The 21599-nt window shown below is 45.3% G+C and overlaps 1 long non-coding RNA gene across 1 annotated transcript; it reads right to left on the bottom strand.

Annotated features, from left to right (window-relative positions):
• Positions 1 to 1720: 1720 nt before the first annotated feature.
• Positions 1721 to 21558, bottom strand: LOC116915290. Its single transcript, XR_004390010.1, has 3 exons — positions 21146 to 21558; positions 14693 to 14746; positions 1721 to 4937 (listed from the first exon to the last, which is right to left on the bottom strand). It is a non-coding gene; the product is annotated as an uncharacterized LOC116915290 (long non-coding RNA).
• Positions 21559 to 21599: the final 41 nt, after the last annotated feature.

Here is a 21599-nt window from a genome sequence, read left to right as displayed (position 1 = left end):
GGTGACAGTCATTCCCTGGTATCAGGGCACCGGTCTGTCCCCTGCATTCATCTTAAAACCTTACCTGCTGTGCCCATCTGGTCCAGACATCAAGATCAATATTGTCAGTGAATGGCACTGAGATTTGCACACAAAACTGTGCAGTCGATCAAAAAGTTTGCAGAATTGGTTTCTCGCCACCCCTTGGCTATTCCAGTGCCCAGAGGGTGTTAGCAATGTCTAAAAGCACTGACCTCTCACTTCTGCACAGCTGCTGTTATATTGTGAGTAGCCTTATTCACCTCCCAAAGGGCCAGAGAGCGTATGGCATCAAGGCACTGCCTCAGCAGTGCTGGGTAGGGGGGACCTGAAAGGCAGAGGTGGGAGGAACGATTTCCTCAGCCCCTCTGGTGATCAATTACTGAGTGAAAGATGAAAGATGAGTGCATCCAGGGCAAATCTGCTCTGATGAATAATACCATAATGTTTGAAGAAAGGAAAACCCGACGTGGTGCTCAGCACCTGATGGAAAAGGAGATGGTCCAGTGCAAGCCAGGCTGCAAAAGGGAGACAGAAACACTCCGTTGCCTTGAATTCAATCTTGCGCCTGTTTCATCCTCTCTCTGAACTTACCAGGCATTGATTTGTGCCCCTGTGCACTTACAGACAGACAAACTTCATCTGAGCCGGTGCCAGCCCCGGAGCTGGGTTTTTCGTTGTGCTCAGCACGCTGCGGGTGACTAAGAGGTTTCTGATTAATGGGAGAGGGTAAAGTCTGCTCAAAGCAATAGAACACCCTGACTGAGCCAGGAAAGCAAGTTTGGGCCTGCCACATACTGTAATATTGCAAGTGGTGATAACCTACAGCAATGAGATGTACTGTAACCCCGCGATGGGCTATGTAGGGAACTCATTCTAAAAGCAAGCAGGATTCAGTGCCTGCCAGGGCACCTGGGCTCCAGCACTGGCTAATGCATTTCTCTTCTTGGTAATTCTCTAAGGAGAGAATTACTGTTACCTGCATTTTGCAGGCAGATAATTTAGGTTTAGCCCAAAGAACATGTTGAGCAGAACAGAGAATGAAACCTCAGTCTCCTTAACCAGAGCTTGGTGTCCCAGAGTCAGAGCCATCCATCCTTCAGCAGGTGCCTGTGGAGAAAGCAGAAGGTGAGCAAGCTGTAAGCAAATTTGACATCCTTTCCTGCATCTCCCTTGACCCTTCGCATCCAAAACATGAGTGGCACATCACGGGGTTGGTGGGAAGATGCTTTCCCAGATACAAGGTCTGATATATCAGCTGCATCCCCTGGTGAGCAGGGCCACCATAGCCTGGGGTGAGCAGGGGCTGGTGCTGAGGGTCTGCAGGATGGGGTGCAAGTTCCTGATTCCCCATCTCATGACTGATGTAACAGAGCTAAAACAGAGCTGCCTTCAGGCAAAACAGAAGCACTTGGTGGCTCAGAGTCCACTGGGTCTCATCTACAGTAATTTCACACCTATGGTTGTGTCTGACTACTTTAAAGATCATGAGAGAAATATGAAAAACCCAATAGATACTGTTCATACACTCATAGAATCATAGAATCCTGAACTGGTTTGTGTTGGAAGGGATCTCAAAGCTCATCCAGTTCCAACCCCCTGCAATGGGCAGGGACACCTTCCACTAGAGCAGGTTGCTCCAAGCCCCTGTGTCCAACCTGGCCTTGAACACTGCCAGGGATGGGGCAGCCACAGCTTCTCTGGGCACCCTGTGCCAGCGCCTCAGCACCCTCACAGGGAACAACTTCTGCCTTATATCTGACTTAAATCTCCTCTGTAACTCATCCTGTCTTTTCCCCATCTCTGAAATGAATACAACTCAGCTAAAAGCCAGAGGTTGAATTCCCCTTGAAGATCTTGGCGGGTGCTGTGCTTGCCATTAGTGAAGCATCACTTTTATCAATAGATTTTTCATCAAGACCCTCCCTGCAATGCTGTATCGACCACTGAGCAGGCGGAGGGGCCGGGAAACACCTGAGCCTTTGTCAGGATGTATGGGAGAGGCTGCTGATAAGTGATGTCCAGGATCCAGGCAGGCCCTTGGCTGATGCTCCAACAAAGCTGTTTTAGCAGCACAGCTGCCATCTCCCTGCACAGTGAGGGATGAGCAGCAGGGCTGTTTCTTGAGGGGGGGTGAGGAAAGGGGGAGATCAGCTGGGCTCTTTGCCTCTGTGGTGCTGTCAGTGGGTCATTTTCCAACAGGGCATGAAGCACACAGGTCTGTATTTCCCAGTGGGAAGTCACTGGAACAAAGCAGGCTCCCTGCAGCTTCAGAGGAAAGAAGGAACTGAGCCAGTTTGCTTTAGAAAACACAGACTTTTGTGGATAGTTTGGTTCTAGAGGTGCAAAAACTGACAGCAGAGCCATTAACACCCACAAAGCAATGTGCAAGCCACCAACATCCGCTGACGGGAACAGATTGCTCAGGATCTATTGTGGAATGACCGCAATTTCATCTGCCTTTATTTTTAGGCTCTCAATTTGAGACAACTCAACTGCTGGAAGGAGAGCTCTGGGGGTTTTCTAATCTGCAGACCTCTACCACAGCCACCAAAGGCACCCACCCGACCTTAGCAGCCCTGGACCAGACCCAGATAAAAACCATGGTGCTGGATGTCACTTTTAACCTCCCACCTCCTCTCTGAGCCCATGGGGCTGCTCCCTGCTCCCTGCCTGAAAGAACACCCTAAAATGAATCAACGAAGAAGAACAGGGTGACTCTGTCATCTATATATAGCCCCTAAGTGGTGCCAAGCCAAATGTAGGTTACTATAACATGTGAATCATCCTGCTTTGAAGAGCAGGGATGAAAATAAGGGATGTGAGAAGGGGTGGGGTAGAAGTGGTTATAAAATCCTGCCTTGATTGACTACAAGTTGTGGTTTGCCAACAGCCTCTAGACAGGAGTATGTAGCATGTGATGCTCCTGTTCCCACTATGTTGGAGAGGATCTGCCTGTAATTCCCAAGCCATGTGCCAGCAAAGTACTGTAAATCTGCCAGCACTGACAAAAGAAATCAGAACAGCTTATCTGGTTCAGTATCTATGGCTGATTCCCTGTAAAACAGATGGAAGTGTTTCCTAATGGGCAGGGCTTGAGACTCTCAAGATTCCTTTCTTTCCTAATTCTCCTTCTTCTCTTAGCTCCATCTCTGTGGAAGGGGCTTAAAGACAGTGCCCCCCCTTTTTAAATCCTTTGAGACTGAATGATGAAAAATGCAATAGAAGGAGGTAAGTACCAGGAGCATTTAATGTCAGTGGGTACCAGCAATGCTAAGAAACAGGTCCAGAAATTATGTGCAACTTGGTATTTTAGCTTAAATTCACCCCACTGCAAAGGGGCAGCACCCACTGGGAACCTCAAACAGGTCTCACTGCAATGATGTGATGCATTAGTGAGTCTGGGCTCCTCTGGATGTTTTATGACCCATGTGCAACTGAAGTGGTGCAGTGGGTTACTGGGGCTGTCGCTGGGAGTTTGGGACTGCCTGTGGTGCCTCCCTGTCCATGGCAGGGCGGGAGGAACAAGATGATCTTTAAGATCCCTCCCAACCCAAACCATTCTGTGATTCTATGATTGTCAGTAGCGACTCAATGTGTGTGCTTTCTCCTCTAAGTGTGATGTTTTTCACACTTAGCAGTAGCACAAAGGTCCCCCAAGCTCTGAGCTTCGCTATAAAGATAGGAGAGAAAGGCAGCATGCAGGGTTAGCATAAGTAATGGTGATAGAAAGGAGAGTTTCTTACAGGGAGGCAGGAAGGAAGGGAAGACATTTTAGTGCTGATGCACCAGAGCAATAGAGTATAGAAGCAGAAGAAAAATGTCACTGCATGAGGAAGTAACATCCCCTGCTGGGAGCATCACTGAGTGGAACAGAAAGGTCTGCGCTTTTCCTGCAAGAAAACACACACTGAAAAGAAACTGAGAGGCAAAAACTAGGACACAAGCTTCCCCTTCAATCAAATCTCATATGTGGAGGAGAAGGGGTAGAGCAGATCCTCGCTAACAAGCGGGGGCTGCTGCAGCAGGGCAGAGGTCTCCCCTTCCTCGCCTGGGGTTGGTACACGGCACATCACTCGCTCAGGGTACATTGGAGTGTGCCCCATATTGCTGCTGCGAAGATCTGCCTCTGCATTTTGGGACTGACTGATGCCAGAGTCTCCCTAACGCAGAACTGATGAGACAGGAGAAAGGACAGGCTGTACCTGGGAGAAAAGGAGAGAAAGAGGGAACACATTTGGGCTAAAAGCACACTCTGGAAGTGAGGGTTAGCTCATACGTTTATATCACAGCTCTGTTTCAGGAGTGCTGTTGGATCAGGCTCCTCTTAGAGGCGTGGAGGAGATTTCTGCTCCTTGGGGCACTCCAGGATGTAACACTGCTGCAAACCTTGTGGCTTTTGGCATTTTTCTTGACAGCTACTCAACAGCTTTCCCTGCTCTAGCCTTTAAGGATCAATCACTCATTCTAATGCCTAAGGTAATTCTGTTCCTCCTTACATCAAGCAAGATGTGCTGCTAACGTTGCTGGGTCCAAGGACTTAATTAGCATTTGACCTGTTAAACTGAAGTCCTCTAATGCAGCTGGTGCAAAATCTGAACTGTTATTAATCCCATCTCAAACTTTGGTCTTGAGGGTCATTGCAGAAGAGGACTGTGAAATGCTAACGGTAACAAACCTGATGGGAACTATCAATAGAATGGCAAAAGGTCTGAGGAGACCAATTCAGACATCAGGAAAAGAGACCTTTGCTGTTACCCATATCACCTGCTTCTCTTGGACTACTTCAGCCTTTAATTATCTGTCTCACACACTGATTTCCATATGCATTAATAGCAGCTCACCAATCCAGCATTATCTTCCTCTGTGTTAGAAGACGCTGCACCTCGTAGTAAGTGTCTTCTCCCCAGCAGGGTTGTCTGAGGAGGAAGAAAAGCAATCTCGTGGTCTGCAATGCAATAGTACAGTAATAAGAGCTCTTTTGGGCATATTGTGTGTGTGAGGGACCAGAACTCAGGGCCTGGTTTTCAATTTAATAATCAAATAATCTCTTCAGCTCTATTTGTGTATTCCTTCCATGAATAGATAGGAACCGTTGCTAGCATCCAGTCCTTTGAGCAAGGGTGCAGATGCTCAGCACCTGAGTTTGCTTTATCTAAAATTATATGAAATTAAAGTTCTGAAGTATTCAACACAACAAAAAAAGCCCATTCCTCATAATTCCCATAATTCCTCATAATATTCCCATAAAGATCTGTGCCCATTTTTCTTCTGAAAAATGTGTAGCCCTACACATTAGACAGCAAACTTCAATGTAATAAAATGTTTGCCATAGAAGGAAAATAGTCTGGAATACAGATGGTATTCATGGGGAGCTGCTAGCCGTGAAATATTCAGTGGAAAATATACAGTGAGCATTAATAAATTCATACCCAAGGAATACAAATCAAGGCAAATAGTAAGCATTTTTGCAGTCTAGCTGGATGTTCTTCATGATACAGACACACAAATCTCTCTCTCCATGTCTTGTTAGCAGGGAATTATTCCATATCTATAAATAGCTGCTGGTACCCAGCCAGCAAAGGCAGCAGTACTGCAGAGGTGCTACAATAGAGTCACTCTGAAGAGCTGTAACATCCCTGTGCATGGGAAAATTACATCTAATGACTGCTGTAATGAATCATGGCTAGTACTGCACCCCAGATTTCCAGCCTCAAGAGCATCCCCATCTGCCATTCAAGCCAGAGGGAAGGCTCCTCTCCCTTGATCCTTCCATTGAATGGATCCTCAGGGGACCTCTCTTGGAGAGAGTGGCACAACCAGCACTGCCAGAAGGGAACGGACCGATAAGTATTTGCAATCACACAACCTCCTCTTACTAGTTCCCTCCTCACAGCTGTTAGTCACAACCTCCTCCTTGACATTTCATACCCACTACAGAACACCTCTTTATTTTTATATTATTCTGGCTCTGAACATCCTTATTGTTGGATTTAAATGCACAAAAAAAAAGGTAAAGTTTTAGCCAGATCAGCCCAACGACACTGCCAGGTAGATGGAGCATCCCTCATTTGTCAGGCTGTGAGAAAAAATTAGGCCACACATTTTCCAGTCCCCACCAGCTTCTAAAGAATAAAGGTTTTCCATAGATAAAATGCATAAAACAACAGCATAGTAGCTCTGATGTCTCGTCCTTGGAGTTTAAAATTTCATGTCTTAAAAAACCACTAAGCTATTTTTAGATCTGTCTTTTAGAACTTGTTCTTTGCATTACATCTAAATGCTATCCATTTACATTAATTATAACTCAAGCCCATTATTACTCAGACATCAATTATCATCCAGAACATCCTCCACACCTCTCCTCTCACTGTCTTCTGATTCACAGATGTCTTTCAGATGTGCAGCAGCACCACTCAGCCGCTCGGTTCACAAGGTTTTCAGTTTCTTAAGGGTAAAATGTATAAAACCCCTCCTGGAATCAGGGATTGAATACTATTCCCTCCCTCCCAGCACACCTCTGCACGGAGCTGCCTTTCCCCTGAAATCAGCCTTTCCCAGCAACTTCCATGCTCACAAACTGCACATCAAGAATTCCCCGGGTTCTGCCTGGTTTTCTGAAGGTGGGACATAAAAAAAGCCTCGAAAGCAGTCTGGTGCGGAGCGCACTGGTGAAGTGAATACTTGGACATGTTTAATTCATCAGGCAGTAGCTGTAATTTTTGGAAGGAGAAGCTCCAGCACACACTGTCTTGCTGACTCACATGAGTCTGGCTTAAGAGCGTTTCAGGCTTAAACCTACAGAGGCACGAATGGGAGAGGGAGAGGAGTGACCCATCCATGGTGACAGCATCACTCAAAGCTATAGCAAGGAATCAAGTGGGTTTCTTGCCATTTGGGGTGTCCCTTGATATGAACTGTGGTTAAAAGTCCTTTTAAAATTATTTTTCTACTCCCCCTGTGCAGATAAATCCCAGTTATTTTTTATGTTTAACTTAAATTGCCTTAAAATGGATGGATACGAAGAGCTGCCTTCAGGTAGAGGGGACTCAAACCCTCCCAAAATGGACCTCCTCATTCATGTCACGTGTGGGGAAATAAAAGTCACATCTCTCAGCTAAACCTGTTGTGCAAAGCCTGAGGTCCAGGCTGAAGCCCAAAGCCCACCCACCATTCCAGCTGCAGGATGCCGTCCACATGCCAGAATGCATTTCTACTCCATGCAGTTCTCTGGTTCTCGGTTTTATGCAGAACAATCCTTTTGCCAGCACATTTTAATCCTGCTTTTCAATCAATAAGAACCCAATTTGCTCCAAAATCACCCAGACTGAACAAAAGGCAGTAAACCCTTCCCACCGCTCCAGTGAGGAAGCATAATTACCTGTAGTGGATGGAAATGACTCTGCAACAGAAAATTGCTCTGAAAAGAGAACTGTGGTGGGAGAATCTAATACAAGTGTAGCAAATAGAAATGAGCGCCTGGCTTCTGAGGAGCAGGAGGGAACAAGCAAAGCACAACAGGGTGAGCAACAGAGTCCTTATCCAGTGTTTGGGCAGTGGGTGCTGGCTTACTGCATGAAGTCTATCATGTCACTTGTCCTCTGAGATTTCCATCAAGTGCACAAGCTTTTGAGTGCGCAGCTAAGGGAAATGTCTCATCTGTGAAATGTATCTCTAATCACACTGATTTGTAAAGGGGCTTTACCAGCAACTGTGCCATTGAAACATCCTGAAGTGCAGATAAAAAAACAGCACAGTATTCAGATAAAAAAACAGCACAGTATTCAGAGAGAGGGATATGCTGCTCTGCAGTGTGCAAAAAGGAAGGAGAAAGAAAGGCAATTCTTTTAATAACTTCTCAAGACCATGGTATACCCTGGTTTTGCTTAGGGGACTTGGAAAAGCTCCAGATGTGCTTTAACCTGCCAGAGGGGAGACTGAGATGAGCTCTGAGGCAGAAGCTCTTCCCTGTGAGGGTGCTGAGGCGCTGGCACAGGGTGCCCAGAGAAGCTGTGGCTGCCCCATCCCTGGCAGTGTTCAAGGCCAGGTTGGACACAGGGGCTTGGAGCAACCTGCTCTAGTGGAAGGTGTCCCTGCCTGTGGCAGGGGCTTGGAACTGGATGAGCTTTAAGCTCCCTTCAACACAAACCAGTCTGGGATTCTGTGATATGGGATGCAATGATAAAGCTCCCACGGAATGAGAGCTCACGCAGCACAGGGGGCTTGTACCAACCCCACTTCATTTGTCACTGCAGGTCTCACATGCATTATTTATTTAGAAAGAAAAATTTCAAAAGCACATCAGTTTTTCCCTGACCCCTGGAACCTATTGATTTGCTGCTCTGGAAAGAAATTAGGCTCCATTTATACTTGCAGAATATCCTTCTGCTATTGCAGAGCACCATTTGAAGGTTATATCAAGGCCCACACATGCAGAGTTATCACACATAGCTGCTCCAAATGAACCCGCCTCCATTCCTTTTCCTACTGCTTTCCAAACATCTTCATCCTAATTAAAAGACATTTTTCACTAGTACACAGGGATGATAAAAACTGCAAATGAAGAGAAGATCTGGCATGGAGAGTGTTTCCTTTCTATGTTTAGAGGAGGAAATGCAGTTCCTGTTGGTGAAAAATAACCATCTGAAAAGAATCCAATCCTTTCTGCAGAAGGGAAAAAAAAAGCAGTTCTTGCATTCATAATTTAACACCAGGAGTGGTTCTTCTTAGCCTTAGTCTGCAATGCCTGTGTCAACAACATGGGATGGCTTGGCACGATTCCCTGCCAAAGGCAGCAACGAGTGTCCCTGGGGCAGGCAGTCCCGACACCATTGGTCAGGGATGCTGCAGAGCTGCATGTGGAGATGACCACAGCAGCATCAAGGACATGGGCAGTGCTTAAAATGATGCCAGCCATCACCTTTTCCTCTTTTATTACTGGCAAAAGGATTGAGGAAAGCATGAAGAACTGTCAGGGAAGAGGGTGGAGATTCATCCAGACAATGAAGCATAGCATCCCAGCCTGGTTTGTGTTGGAAGGCACCTCAAAGCTCCTCCAGTCCCAACCCCTGCCACGGGCAGAGGCACATGCCACTTGAGCAGGTTGCTCCAAGCCCCTGTGTCCAACCTGGCCTTGAACACTGCCAGGGATGGGGCAGCCACAGCTTCTCTGGGCACCCTGTGCCAGCGCCTCAGCACCCTCACAGGGAACAACTTCTGCCTAAGAGCTCATCTCAGTCTCCCCTCTGGCAGGTTAAAGCCATTCCCCTTGTCCTAATAAAAAAATGCATGTAGTTTACATATATAATATATAACATAAATAACTCAAATTGTATAAATAAATATTTGTAACATAAATATTATTCACCTATTTATATAAACAAGCTTCAGCACTAAAATGTTGCACAAGTGTATTGGTCCCAAAATGGGAACTGAAGGCAGCAGACATAACCAACAGACCTGACCAATGCAAAATGCTAATAAGACTTCTTTTGGAAAAGGCAAGATGCTTTGGCATTAATCCCAGAGTTATTTCTCCTTGTGTCCAGCCTGTATCAGGACAAAGCAACAGAGGAGCCAGATAACTGATGAGACTCATGAGCTTTTCATTACAGCCTTTCATCTTGACAGAAGATTTCATATTGCATCTCTTGATTTAATGACCTACTCAAACAATTGGGTGAAACAATTAAAATCAGGGACTAGAAAGGATGGTTTTGACTTACAATGGGAATTACAAACTTAATCCAACAGATTTGTTCATGCCCCTTTTACAAGAGTTTCCAAATCTGCTAAACTCACACAGAGAACTTTCTTTTAATATTGCATTAATGAAGGTTATAGCAAAGAAAGTGGGGAAGGTAAAGATCTAATAAAAGCACCACACAAGAGCAAACAAATCACTTAGTTGGATGCTGCGCAGTGGAGTTATTAACTCGGAAGCCTCAGGGGCAGCGATGCACTGCTGGGAATGCAGAGGAACAGAGCAGTGGTTTCTTAGGCCAGCCTGAAGCTACAGTGAACCTGTACTTAAAGTATAGATTTTCTATACCATATTTTTTTGTGTGTAAAGTAACAAGATGTGTGCTCATCCATGTTTCTGATGGGAGCAGTAATGTTACTAAGATATTCAGGAGAAGAAAACCTTTATTTTACACAACCAGCGGATCCTTAGCAATCATTTCTGTTGTAAACTGAGAAGCATTGGGAACACTATTTGAGTTCCTAACTCTGTTCATGTGGTCCTACAAGCAAGTTATGCAAAGAGCAGCACCTCTGATCCAGCTAGTAGCAGAGAGCAGTATTAGAGAGACGACAGACAAGTGGCATTTCTTCCAAAGGAAAATTGTTGATATGGCTAGTAAATCCAATAATATTTTAAATATTTTCTTTTTTTTTTATATAGGTTTTTAAGTTACATTTTGTTTTACATTGCCTAGAGCAGCCTTAGCTGAATGGCATGGTTACAGACTCCTTCCTAGCACAGGGAGCAGTCAGCCCATGGGGTTGCTTATCTCTGAGCCACTTCAGTTCCCAGAGGAAGGTCAATAAGCGAGCAGAGGAGAAGCAGAAGGCCGTTCCCCTGCACTATCCCTGGGCAGAGATGTCTTGATGAAGTCAGCAGGAGCTCTGCATACGAAATGAGGGCAGGATACGGCCCATAAAACTCTGTTTTAATAACACCACACTAAGTTATCCTTGGTTTATTGAAAGGCATTTAATCACCGGAATGGACAGCCAGGTCTGCAAACCCTGAAGAGTAAAACTGACTTTGTTGTAGGGGATCAAGATGAGTCTGAGCTACAACTTAAAGCAGAGCATTTCATACATGAGTTGTTCTCATTACTAAGAGATGATAAAAAACACCTCCCTTTTATCCAGTAATTCTCTCCGGTGGATCCCAAATGCATCACAATGAACATGGTTTCATGAGTTTCATTATCTCCATATTCATTAGGCAGGAACAGACGCACAGCAAGATGAAATGCTGCAGCAGTGAACACGGGGCAGAGGTGGAAAGAGGGGCCCTATTTGGAGACTGCACGAACTGTGCCACCTCATTACTGGATTAAAGATGTTATTAACCAGAACTACAGTTATTGAAATAAGAGCTGCTCCCAGAAAAATGTCCAAGTCCCACAGGAGAAAAAGCAGGCTCAGTTAGTCTGCGCCATAGACATAAAAATACACCATGGATTGCATTTATGCTCTACAAATAACACTCATGCTACAAATGGAAGGAAGTGCACAATTAGGCCAAATCATAGCCCATGGTAGGTGCTGCAATTAAGCAGCCACAGCGTGCAGGTCCCACTTGTCCCTACTAGGCAAAATACATGGAAAATGAGACTAATCAGCGCACGCACAACCAGGCAGGGTTTTCTCCCAGCTTCAGCAGCAGCTGATGGGAAAGGGCAGCTCTGGGCGCTGGTGTAGCGCAAAACTGGCCATAGTTTGCTATACCTGATGGGGCAGACTTTGCCCTGGGCTGGTGCCTCCAGCATTTATCTGGGGGCTCAGGTATATGTTCCCCTCATCTCACACCCACCCCAGGATCATGTTTGGAGTTAGTGAGTCAGGTAATGGGTGGGAGCGTAGAGCGAGTGGTGGCGTTAGGGAGTGTGATCTGATGGTGAGAAAGCGGAAAAAAGCAGGGGAGCAAACTGGGGAAGGTAAACTACGTGGTGTGTCCAGGGTAAGGTCCCTGGCTTAGGAAGGAAGGTTACTTTCTTTCTCATTGGGGGCTAACACGGGCATCCCTTTTCTGCCTGTATCACTAACTATCCCAGTTCCCATGCTCCTGGAAGCAGCTGCCTGGGCAGGAGGTTGCTCTCATTTGCACGAGTGCCACTGACGTTAGCAGCCAACCCTTGGGATTTTGTTGTCTTTCCACTGCAGTTCTGCAGCATGTCACTCCTGGCAAGGGCATCACTTCACTCCTGACTTTCCCTGTGATGAGCGGGAAGAATCTTTCCTGATCTCCAATGCCAAAGTCAGACCCGTTTGTGACTGTTCTTCTGCATGGTGTGATGCATCATGCCCCTTCCTGAAGGGTATCTCATTGCTTGCTCTGGGACGTTATATGAATGCCTCTAACAGAATAGTGTGTAATTATTGTATTTCCCAAATGACAGTGATAGCAGAATAGGTAATTTCATTTTGAACAGGGGGGGAAGCTAGTTAAGGACACTGATTTATGGCAGTGCAACATCTGTCATATGAGCAGCGAGTCTTGTTCATGGAAAGGAACATTAAAACCCCAGTGAAATCTCACTAACTGCCTGATTCTGACCTGAGGGAAACTCCCATTGAATTTCATTTGAAGGAAGAGCTGTGTAAGGCTGCTTGGTCTGTGCCTGTTATCTGGCTGACCTGAGTAATCAATACCATGCTGATGACAAACTGGAGGAGCTGGTGATCCAGGGAGAGCTGTGGGTGAGAAAAGGTGAGAAGTGTTATCATGGGCAGGCTGGGTGCAGTTCTCTATAAACTGGGACCACAGCATGATCTCCATTTCATGCTATGAAATCATAACTATTGGATACTGCTAAAATAGTAAGATATGATTAAACTTTATAGGGGATTCAGAGGGAACAGCAGCACCTGGATGGCCATCTGGAACAGAATGGATGTTGTTTCTGCCACTGATAGAAGCAGGCATTGCATTGAAATATGGGGGGAAAAACAGTAGAAAACCCAGTGCGAGTCATTGGAACAAGTTTGTTGCAATCTCCACTAGTGGCATAATAATGGAGAGGTCACTGCAAGGCAGAGACACAGGGGAGATGGATGCACTGATGTGGAGGGAACAGACTGTGGCATCTCAGAAGAAATGAGATTATTAGATAAAGCCTTCTCTCATTTTCCACAAACCTTAAATAATTCCCATTGGCTATTTGAGAAAATTGGGTTAAGAGATTGATCGGGAGAAGTTATTTTGCTTTATTTTTTAATTCTAAACCCTTCAGACTTTACATCAGACAAAGTTTCAGACCTACCCTGCACTGCCAAGGCAAGGAGCACTTCAAGTCACGATGCAGAGTATTCTGACCTTGGAATTTACAGGGGATAGCTTTGAAATTCTTTCCTCAAAGTGCTTTCTAAATGCATTTAGTTGACATGGAGTCAGTTAAGGAGGGACAATGCTAATCTGAATTATACAGGATAATTCCTCTATATTGAGATCTTTTCTACCCCTGTAGGTCCTTCTCACCCTCACCTTTGATGGGGGTAAGAAAGAAAGAAGTGGTGAACATGCCGATAGAGGATCAGCTAGACAAAGCAGAAATGGTGGCGTCTGAAAGCACCGAAAAGCCTACAGGAGTCCACTGAATGTAAGTGTCTCAAGGCATATCTTACATTTTATGCTGACAAATTAAGAAAAACACATTTTTTATGACCTTTCCTTCAAATGGAAAACAAGCTGCTGCCTTATCACAAACAGAGTCATTGATACAATCCAATGTGCAGCTGCCCACACAGTCACCGATTTCTTTTTTAAGTACTAAAAATTACCTTTGTTTTTTTTTTCCATTTTTAAAGCACATTATGGAATCATTTCAGAACTGCCCCAGGCAGCTCCCTATAAACATCTTGCTTCTACTTCATCCCTTCAGGATGGATGGCCTTCCTAGCCTGTCCCAGGTGCATCTGCTGTACACTTCAGCTTTTACTTGGTACAAACTGACACCGTTGCTTTTAAACTTGTTTAAAAGCTTCTGAACTTTACTCCTGCTGAAGACCTTGAGACAAAAAGGAAGCGTTACAGCTCCTGCTTAATCCAGACTTCAAGGAAGATATATCTATGTTTCTTCAATAAAATGAGTTTGCAAAATATATTACTAAAGTTATTGATTTTCTTACTGTGGTCCTCTGCATGATTCAATTTGATTTGTATTTATTGTTTCCCCCCAAATCAGCTTATAGTTATTTCTACTAAGAATATTCTTCAGATGTTATAAGACTGGAGAAATTGAACTGTTGTTCCAGCCAAAAAGCAGCTCGGATTGTTATATGTAGCTTTAAAAACATAAGAAACATCTTACAGAGCAAGCCCGTCCCAATTCCTTATCTGAGTCAAACAGAGATCATGAGCTTGATACACAGAGTTCACATTCCTATCTCAAAACCGACAGGGCAACCAGCTCAGACCATGGGCAGTTTCAAGACATGACACAGCAAAACACAGACTCTGTTACTGCATTTTGTGACCACATACAGGAAAGTTGGTCCAGTTGCTACAAAGAGCCATAGGTATTATTTTTGACATTTGCAGTTTATCGTGTGGTTCTCATTTAGCAATATTTGATATGCTGGTGGAGGAACATCTGAGTCTCACATTTGGCTAGTCCAGAAAGCTGAAGCAGGTCATAGCAAGGAGCCCTAAGAGATGAAATGCCACCATGCCATCACAATTCAGAGAAAAGCAGAATAACTGGGTTGCCCAGGCTCCTTGGCCTCACTGAGAAGATAATTCATATCATGAAATGCTCAGATTTTTCACCCATAAAGCCTTTGCACAAGGTAAAGCCTCCAAGTAGGACTACTTGAATAATGCCTTCTTTCTTAATTTTGCTATAGAACATTCTTACCTGAAAAACCTCTTCAGCTCTGTTCAACATTTAGAGGTCTCTGTTAGAGAAATAGACTGTTTTGATATACAACATGTAAATACCTGATCCCTCAGAGATCCCAGAAGCCTCCTGCAAGGTAGACTCTTCCTTGAGCACTAATTAAAGAGAAAAATAAGGAGTCAGTGCAGTTATGTAGAGCCATCACTGAGCTACAGCCTTTCACCAGCTTCCTCTACACCAATCAATTAAACATCCAGCATGAGAGCAATTAACCTAGATACAAATCAAATGAGTGGGGAGAACATGTTTCCTTGTCTCAGGCCTTTTGTTTTACAAGTAAGAATCAGCCACATTTAAGTGCACCCTTTTTTGCCTCAATTAAAACCAGGACAATGAAAGCAAGAAAAGTCAAATGTCACAGGGAAGAAGCAGGATGCAGCTTTATGAGTAATAAGGACTAAAATAAAGCTGAGTGGCAGTAAAAGAGGAGATGAACACAAATGCTTATGGAGGAGCCAAGCCCACAAACAAATCAGTAAGAGCTGATGTGTATCATCTGGTAACAGCCTGCAGTTAGGTCCATGCATTAGAAGCATAAATCCTCATAGATTATAGGGTTTATTCCCAACTAGACAAATGCAGGCACCCCTCTGAAATTAGTGAAGCAACACTGATTCATATTTGCTTTCAATTTGCCCAAGAGCTCCCCACCACCAAGCCTGGACGATACACTAAGCTCAACCTATTGACACCATCAGCAGTTTTGCTGTGTAAGGATTATCCTGTGCCCAGGATAATCCAAGCAAGCTACTCCAGAGAGGAGGCATTTTGCAGAACTGATCCTAAATATAGGTGTGCTTTGCACATCAACCCTGTGGTTAAAACAGGGCTTCTTGGCAAGACCTCTCCATCTCTGTGCTGCCACTGTAGTGAAAAATGGGACTTTATCCCAATAATGCTTCTAACTGCTTGTGTGATGTGTGTGTTGTGATAACGGATGTCAAAGTTGGCCGTTGCTGTGGCTAACTTCCTCTGCAGTAATTTGTCTCCATTTTTCCTGGGAAGCAGCACTCTAGAAAGAGTTTTGCCCTATGGCAGCGTTCTCAGATGGGCTGTACAGCTCCAGGGAAAGCGGTCATACAGGGAAGCATTGTGGTTACTTTTCAAAGTTATATTTTTAGCAAGGGAAGGAAAAAGCCTCTCAAAACGAGGGAGGAAGAACCATTTTTTTATCACTTTATCACTAAAAGATTGCTATCCTGACCTATGCTGTTTTCTGGATGGCAACTTCCAGGAGAGTTCGGTTTGAACTATCCGACAATAGATGTAGGAAAAATGACCAGTGAGCCATAAAACCAAGCAGAGCGTGGAAGCATGAAGGGAACAAAGCCATGTCACTTGCTTTGCTTTTCACCTAAGCCAATTAAATGTGAGTTTTTCTTTGCCTGGGCTGTGGCTCAGAGGTGATTCTTTGCACTGTCTGGTTTATTCTGTGCCTAAATCCACCAGTGCTGCACAGAAGGCAGAATTGGGTGATTTAATACTTTGAATACAGACAGATTTTCCAAGTGAGATGAGAAAATGTAAAATCAACCATTTCTTAACTACTGATTAAAGAACATCGATGTATGATCCCATCTCCCTCCTCTGATTGAGTTACTCCTCTGATTGAACCTACAATTCATGGTTATGAGCACAGATGACAGGTTACTGCAGACTGTGTTTCCTCAGCAGCATATGATCCTGTTGGAGTTATGGCTTTTAAGGACATCTCATGTGAAATTCAGCATGGGATCGAGAAACTCTGATTTGAATTTTAACCAAACAGGCAATTTAAGCCAATGGACCTCAGTTGGGATGCCCAGACCTGATGTTATTCCAACCCCAGACACGTACCTCTAAATGTACAGCTGCCTCCCCCACCATGTACTCCCCATCAACTTCAGTTCTCTCTGACAAATTGATTTGCAACAACCCACCGAAACTGGTTTTACACCATGTAAACTCTGCAGATGTGCCTGTTATGAACTCTTTTCAACCCAGGGATAAACTAGTACTTTCAGTCTCATCTGTGTTGCATATTCAGTGGGGTTCAACAGCCACCTGAAGCACTGGGACACTCCACACTCATTTATGCTGCACCTGGATCCAGTCCTCCCAGTTGCCATGCAGTGATATTAATGGCAAGGCATTAAGCACCATTATGACTGAAGTCTTTAGAGCAGTCTTATAGCTGCTACATATTTTCTCCTACACAGGCAGAGGATCTAAATCCAACACCTCACTCTGGCATTAGAACACAGCCATAACATCAGGGGTGCATCCAGCTGATCATATAGAATAGCACCAGAAAGGAAATGGAGGCTCAGTGTCTTCATCGAAGCTCATTCCTTTTCTTGAGTAGGTGCAAGTTTGCTTCTGACTCTATTTCATTAACCTTCACCTCCAAACTCTGCCTAAAAATAGAGCCATTCTAGGAAGTCTTATTTCTGCTGTGTCAGTTCTTGGTTTCTCTGATCCAGGAGTCTACAAAGCAGTTCTCTGGTAGGAACCAAGTTTCCAGTATCTGTCTAATATACATGGCCATCACTTCAGAAATGTTTTCATTAAGAAGGGCCACAGTTTGGGTTTGTGCTGAATCTGCTTTTCACAGAGCAGGTTGATCACTTACTCTGTATTTAACTACATCTAGAGTTAATTGGTCAAAGAGCAGGTTAAAGAAGCAATGGAATTTAGTTCAACATCCAGTTCAGTAGTGTGAACAGGGGGTTTGCTGGCCAAGGATTCAATATGTTGCTTGAATATATCTGTGGAAAATCAGAGACATGAATAGCTGTCATGGAGATGGAAGTACAAAACCTCCTCCCTTTCACCCAAGTGCATACTGTTATCCCATATAATGCCAGAGAAAGCTGCAGTAATCTATAGCGGGATCTGAAAATTGAGTATCTATTATTAATCATAAGACTCTAGGCTAAGTCCTTCACTGGAGTAATTTAGCATTCTGCTCCTTTGTGAATTCACATAAGCTGAAGAACTGGCCCTTTGAAACAAGGCAGGAGGTGGCCATGGAAGAGAATATTACATTATAGGTGTTATAAAATCAGTGTGCAATGCAGTGCCTTAAAACTGCAAGGAAAACACCTCTGAAAAATGCAGGTGGCATGGTAAATGCTTAGATTCTGAAGTTACTAAATGACTGAAGTACACTCATAGCAGTGAAACCATTCTTGGTATTGACACTGAAGGAAACGCAGGTCTGTTTAACTGCTCTCACAGCAAATAAATCCAGGAAAGTGAAAGCAGCAATGAGCTCCATGATGACCTGTAGGAATTTGCAGGAAATTCTTGTTCCCTGGTAAAGTGGATGCAAACGCTGCATTAGGACTGTGTTTTCAGGAATTTATTAGCTTCAAATGTAACCCAAAGCATTTCTGCATGAAGGAAATAATGCAAATATCTGGAAATGTTTGATTTAAGGTCCCAAAATATGACCACTGGCTGAATGGGAATGATGAAAAGCGGGATGTGTTACGAAAATGTTGTGGCATTACAGCTTTTGAGGAGTTCAGTCTAGAATGGAAAGAAAATGGTCTGATACAGATTTTTCACAAGCATTGCCCATTAGGATCTTTGTATTTTAGGCTGTGGCGTGCTAGCAAAAAGCCTGGCACAGGTCCATCGGTTGGGCTGCTACGTCCCCATTGTCCCCATTCCTTCTTTTATCCAAGCATCCCCAAATGATGATAATTTGTGAATGAATATCATAACCCATCATTAAACCCCCCACAGAATCTGATATTTCAGATCTCGAGATCCTGAACAAATTACAAGAAGAAACAAAACAAGGAAATCCTTTTAGAAGTTCAGCTTCCCCTGAAGCTGGACCCGAGCCCTGCTCACTCATGTGATGGCCTGATCCTGCAGCTGCTGGGCCCTCCTGCGCACGCTGACCACTTCCTGGTTGTCTTCATTCTACTGTCTCTCTATGACATTAAAAAACACCCCAAATCCCCTTTTCTTCTACTCATCTGCTTCTAGAAAATATTCAAGCTAATTCGCTATCATTGGGTATATTTTAAACTCCTTTACCTGGAAGCAGGCAGGCTGTTGTGCAACTCCACCTTCTGTGTTTGCTCTCCTTTTTAATTCTAAGGAAGCTGCAGAACTCAGCCTCATCCTCCTGTAGTATTTCTTTAGCACAGGCTTAGCAATAGTGTATAATCAAGATGAAAATCAATCCTGCTTCTTTATGGCTCTGTGGGAGTGCCTGGTCCTTCCCTTCTGCTCCAAAGCCTGAGACAGCAGGTTGCTGCTTGCTCTGAAGCAGCAATGCTTGCTTGTTAAACTGCAAGGCAAAAAGTTCTCCATAAGCAGAAACATTAGTCTGCATTTCAAATTCTCCAGAGTGGATATTGATAGGAAGGAGAAAAGGATTTGTTGCTCATCAGAAATAAGGCAACATTTTAGGCTGATTTCCCTGACTCATTCTAACCTTCAGGTCACCTTCAGGGTAACGTAGCAGAAGTAGCGTCCACCTGCATCTGCTGAGAGCTCGGAAATGAACATTGAAAGAATGTGTTTTAAAATGATGTCTTTTATTCCTGAAGCATTTCTGTCCCTGCTTGTAAATGCTTCCCTGAGTGCAAACCTTTTCCCATGTAAATATCCTGATTTTTAAGATGATCACTATGTATCATGAAAACTATTCTATTCTATAAGAGTTTGAATTGCTTGAATTTCAATGTGAAATAAATAAGTCAAATGCTAGCACTGCTTGGCTATAAAGCAACTATTTCTTCTGCATACTGGGTAAATGGATTTAAAACAATCCATGCATCAAGGGATGTGATGAAAGGGAGTGCTATTACAAAGTTCAATATGCCCCTCCTCACTTGCTGTTCAACACCATTCCCTTGTTTTGAGAAGATTAAAAGGATAATAAAAACTCCCAAGCACCTCTGTTAACCACATGTTTTCTTGTACAGTAAGTTTTCCAGATGTATAAAACCATGATCTGTTCCCCCCTCCCAGTCTTTACTTAACAGGGGAAAAAGCAGTAATAAACCAGCTCCTAATGTATCTTTTTGCCTAAAAGGAAACCAAATGCTGTGCCACAATAAGCTGTAATTTTGTTCTGACTTCCAGTTAAATCCAAGGGGGTGCTTTTTGCCTACGGAGAAAACTTTTAGCCACATTAATGGAACAGATTTAGAATCCTTGATTGCTTCAATTATAATAAAACCTTTTCCCCATGTTTATCATATAAAACTCGGGGGAGGTTAAACAGTGGATCCAACTGCTGGTGTTTGCAAATCCACTTCAGCTGATGCCTTGGGTAATTCTGACTTCCCCACCGACTGCAGTGCTGCAGTCCTATGACAGCATCATATTAATGAGCCAGCAGCAGAGGTACCGTGTCCATGTGGTTTGCAAAGTTTAACCCTGTCCCTCAGAGTTCCCCAACTCCCCGCCGTGAAGATACAGCAGCAGCAAACCCGAGAGCTGTGCGTGTCCCAGGCTAAAGGCACAAAGGGAATTTTGGAGAAGGATTTTGCCCGTGATCAGCTGCTTAAAAACTCACAGTCTGCTGAATGCAGGCAGAACCTCTTCAGCACCTTTCTGAATGAGGAGTTAAATTCTCCCCCTTCTGTGTTCCCCTGCTTTGCCATGGGAGCTGCAGCAGGGCTTTTCCTAGCACCAGCAGTTTGGGGTTTTTTCTTTTCCTTTCCTTTTCTTTCTTCTTTGCAGCTTACTAACCAACTGCCTGGGCAGTTGTAATCCACCCAGAAGGAGTTCAAAGTCTGGATGGTAGCTACTCACTGCAATGCAACCCATACAAAGTATATAGTACCATGTAAACATCATTTTGAACAAGGTTTCAGAGGAGGAGAATTTATTTCTAAGCAATGCACCAAGCATTAGGTTAAAATGAGAGGGTGGGAGGGAAAGGGGGGAAGAAAGGGAGGGAAAAAAGAACCAAAATCCACGATGCTGGGTGCTAGGGTGGGGTTCAAACTCCTGGTTACTGCTCTAGCACTGCAACGGCTGCACCCAACCCCCCCTGCAGCCCCTTCCTGCGCCGGCCTCCGCCCCGGGCGCAGGAGGAGACTTTGCGGGGAGAGAAGCGTTGGCTAAGAGCGAAGCGTTTGCTGAGAGCAAAGCGTTTGCTGAGAGCAAAGCGTTTGCGGGGAGCGAAGCGTTTGCGGGGAGCTCTCCCTGCCGCAGAGCACCCCCGGGCACCCACCCAGCCTCCCCCCTACCCGCCTGTGACCTTCAGAGGTCAGACCCCGCCCGGGGAAGGGGGGAACCGGGATGAGTGTATGTTGAGGGGCGCGGGGCTGCATCCCGGGACCCCGCTGCCCGCTGCGCACCCCCAGCACTGCCCGGTGCAGGGCGGACCCCGGCGCGTCCCGCAGGAACTGTCCGTGGTGCTGCAGCCGCCCCGGTCCCCGCCCCGGCCCCGGTCCCGGTCCCAGCCCCCGGTCCCCGGTCTCCGGTCCCCGCCCCGCTCCCGGCCCCAGCACCGGCTCCGGCTTCGGCCCCGGCCCTACCCTGCGGGCTCCGCCGGGCGCCGCTCCACCGCCCCCGGCAGCGGCCCGGTAGCGGCACTGCGTTCCGCTGCGGGAGGGATAAGCAAGAAAAAAAGAGAGAAAAGCGAGAAAGGAAAGAAAAAAATAAAGAAATTAAAAGAAAGAAATAATAAAGAACAGAAGGAGGGTGATGGCCTAGGGAAGGGGAGAGAAAGGAGAGGGGGCAAGAGGGAAGGACCAGGGAAAGGGAGAGTGGGGGGGGAAGGAGGGAGCGGGGCGAGGGGGAAAGGGGAAATAGGGAAAGAGGAGCAGTGGGAAGGGGGAACGGAAGAGGGGGAAGGGGGAATGGGGAAGGGGTATCGGGGGGCGTCAGGGGCTGGGGGCCGAGAAGGGGGAGCGGGAAGAGGGGAGGGACGCGAAGAACCGGGGCAGGGGCGCGGGCGGGGAGGTGGGTCCGAGAGGCGGGTCCGGGGCG

The sequence above is a fragment of the Strigops habroptila genome, chromosome 21 (genome assembly GCF_004027225.2).
Source record: "Strigops habroptila isolate Jane chromosome 21, bStrHab1.2.pri, whole genome shotgun sequence".
Taxonomy (NCBI): Eukaryota; Metazoa; Chordata; class Aves; order Psittaciformes; family Psittacidae; genus Strigops; species Strigops habroptila.
This window is presented reverse-complemented; position numbering and strand designations above follow the sequence as displayed.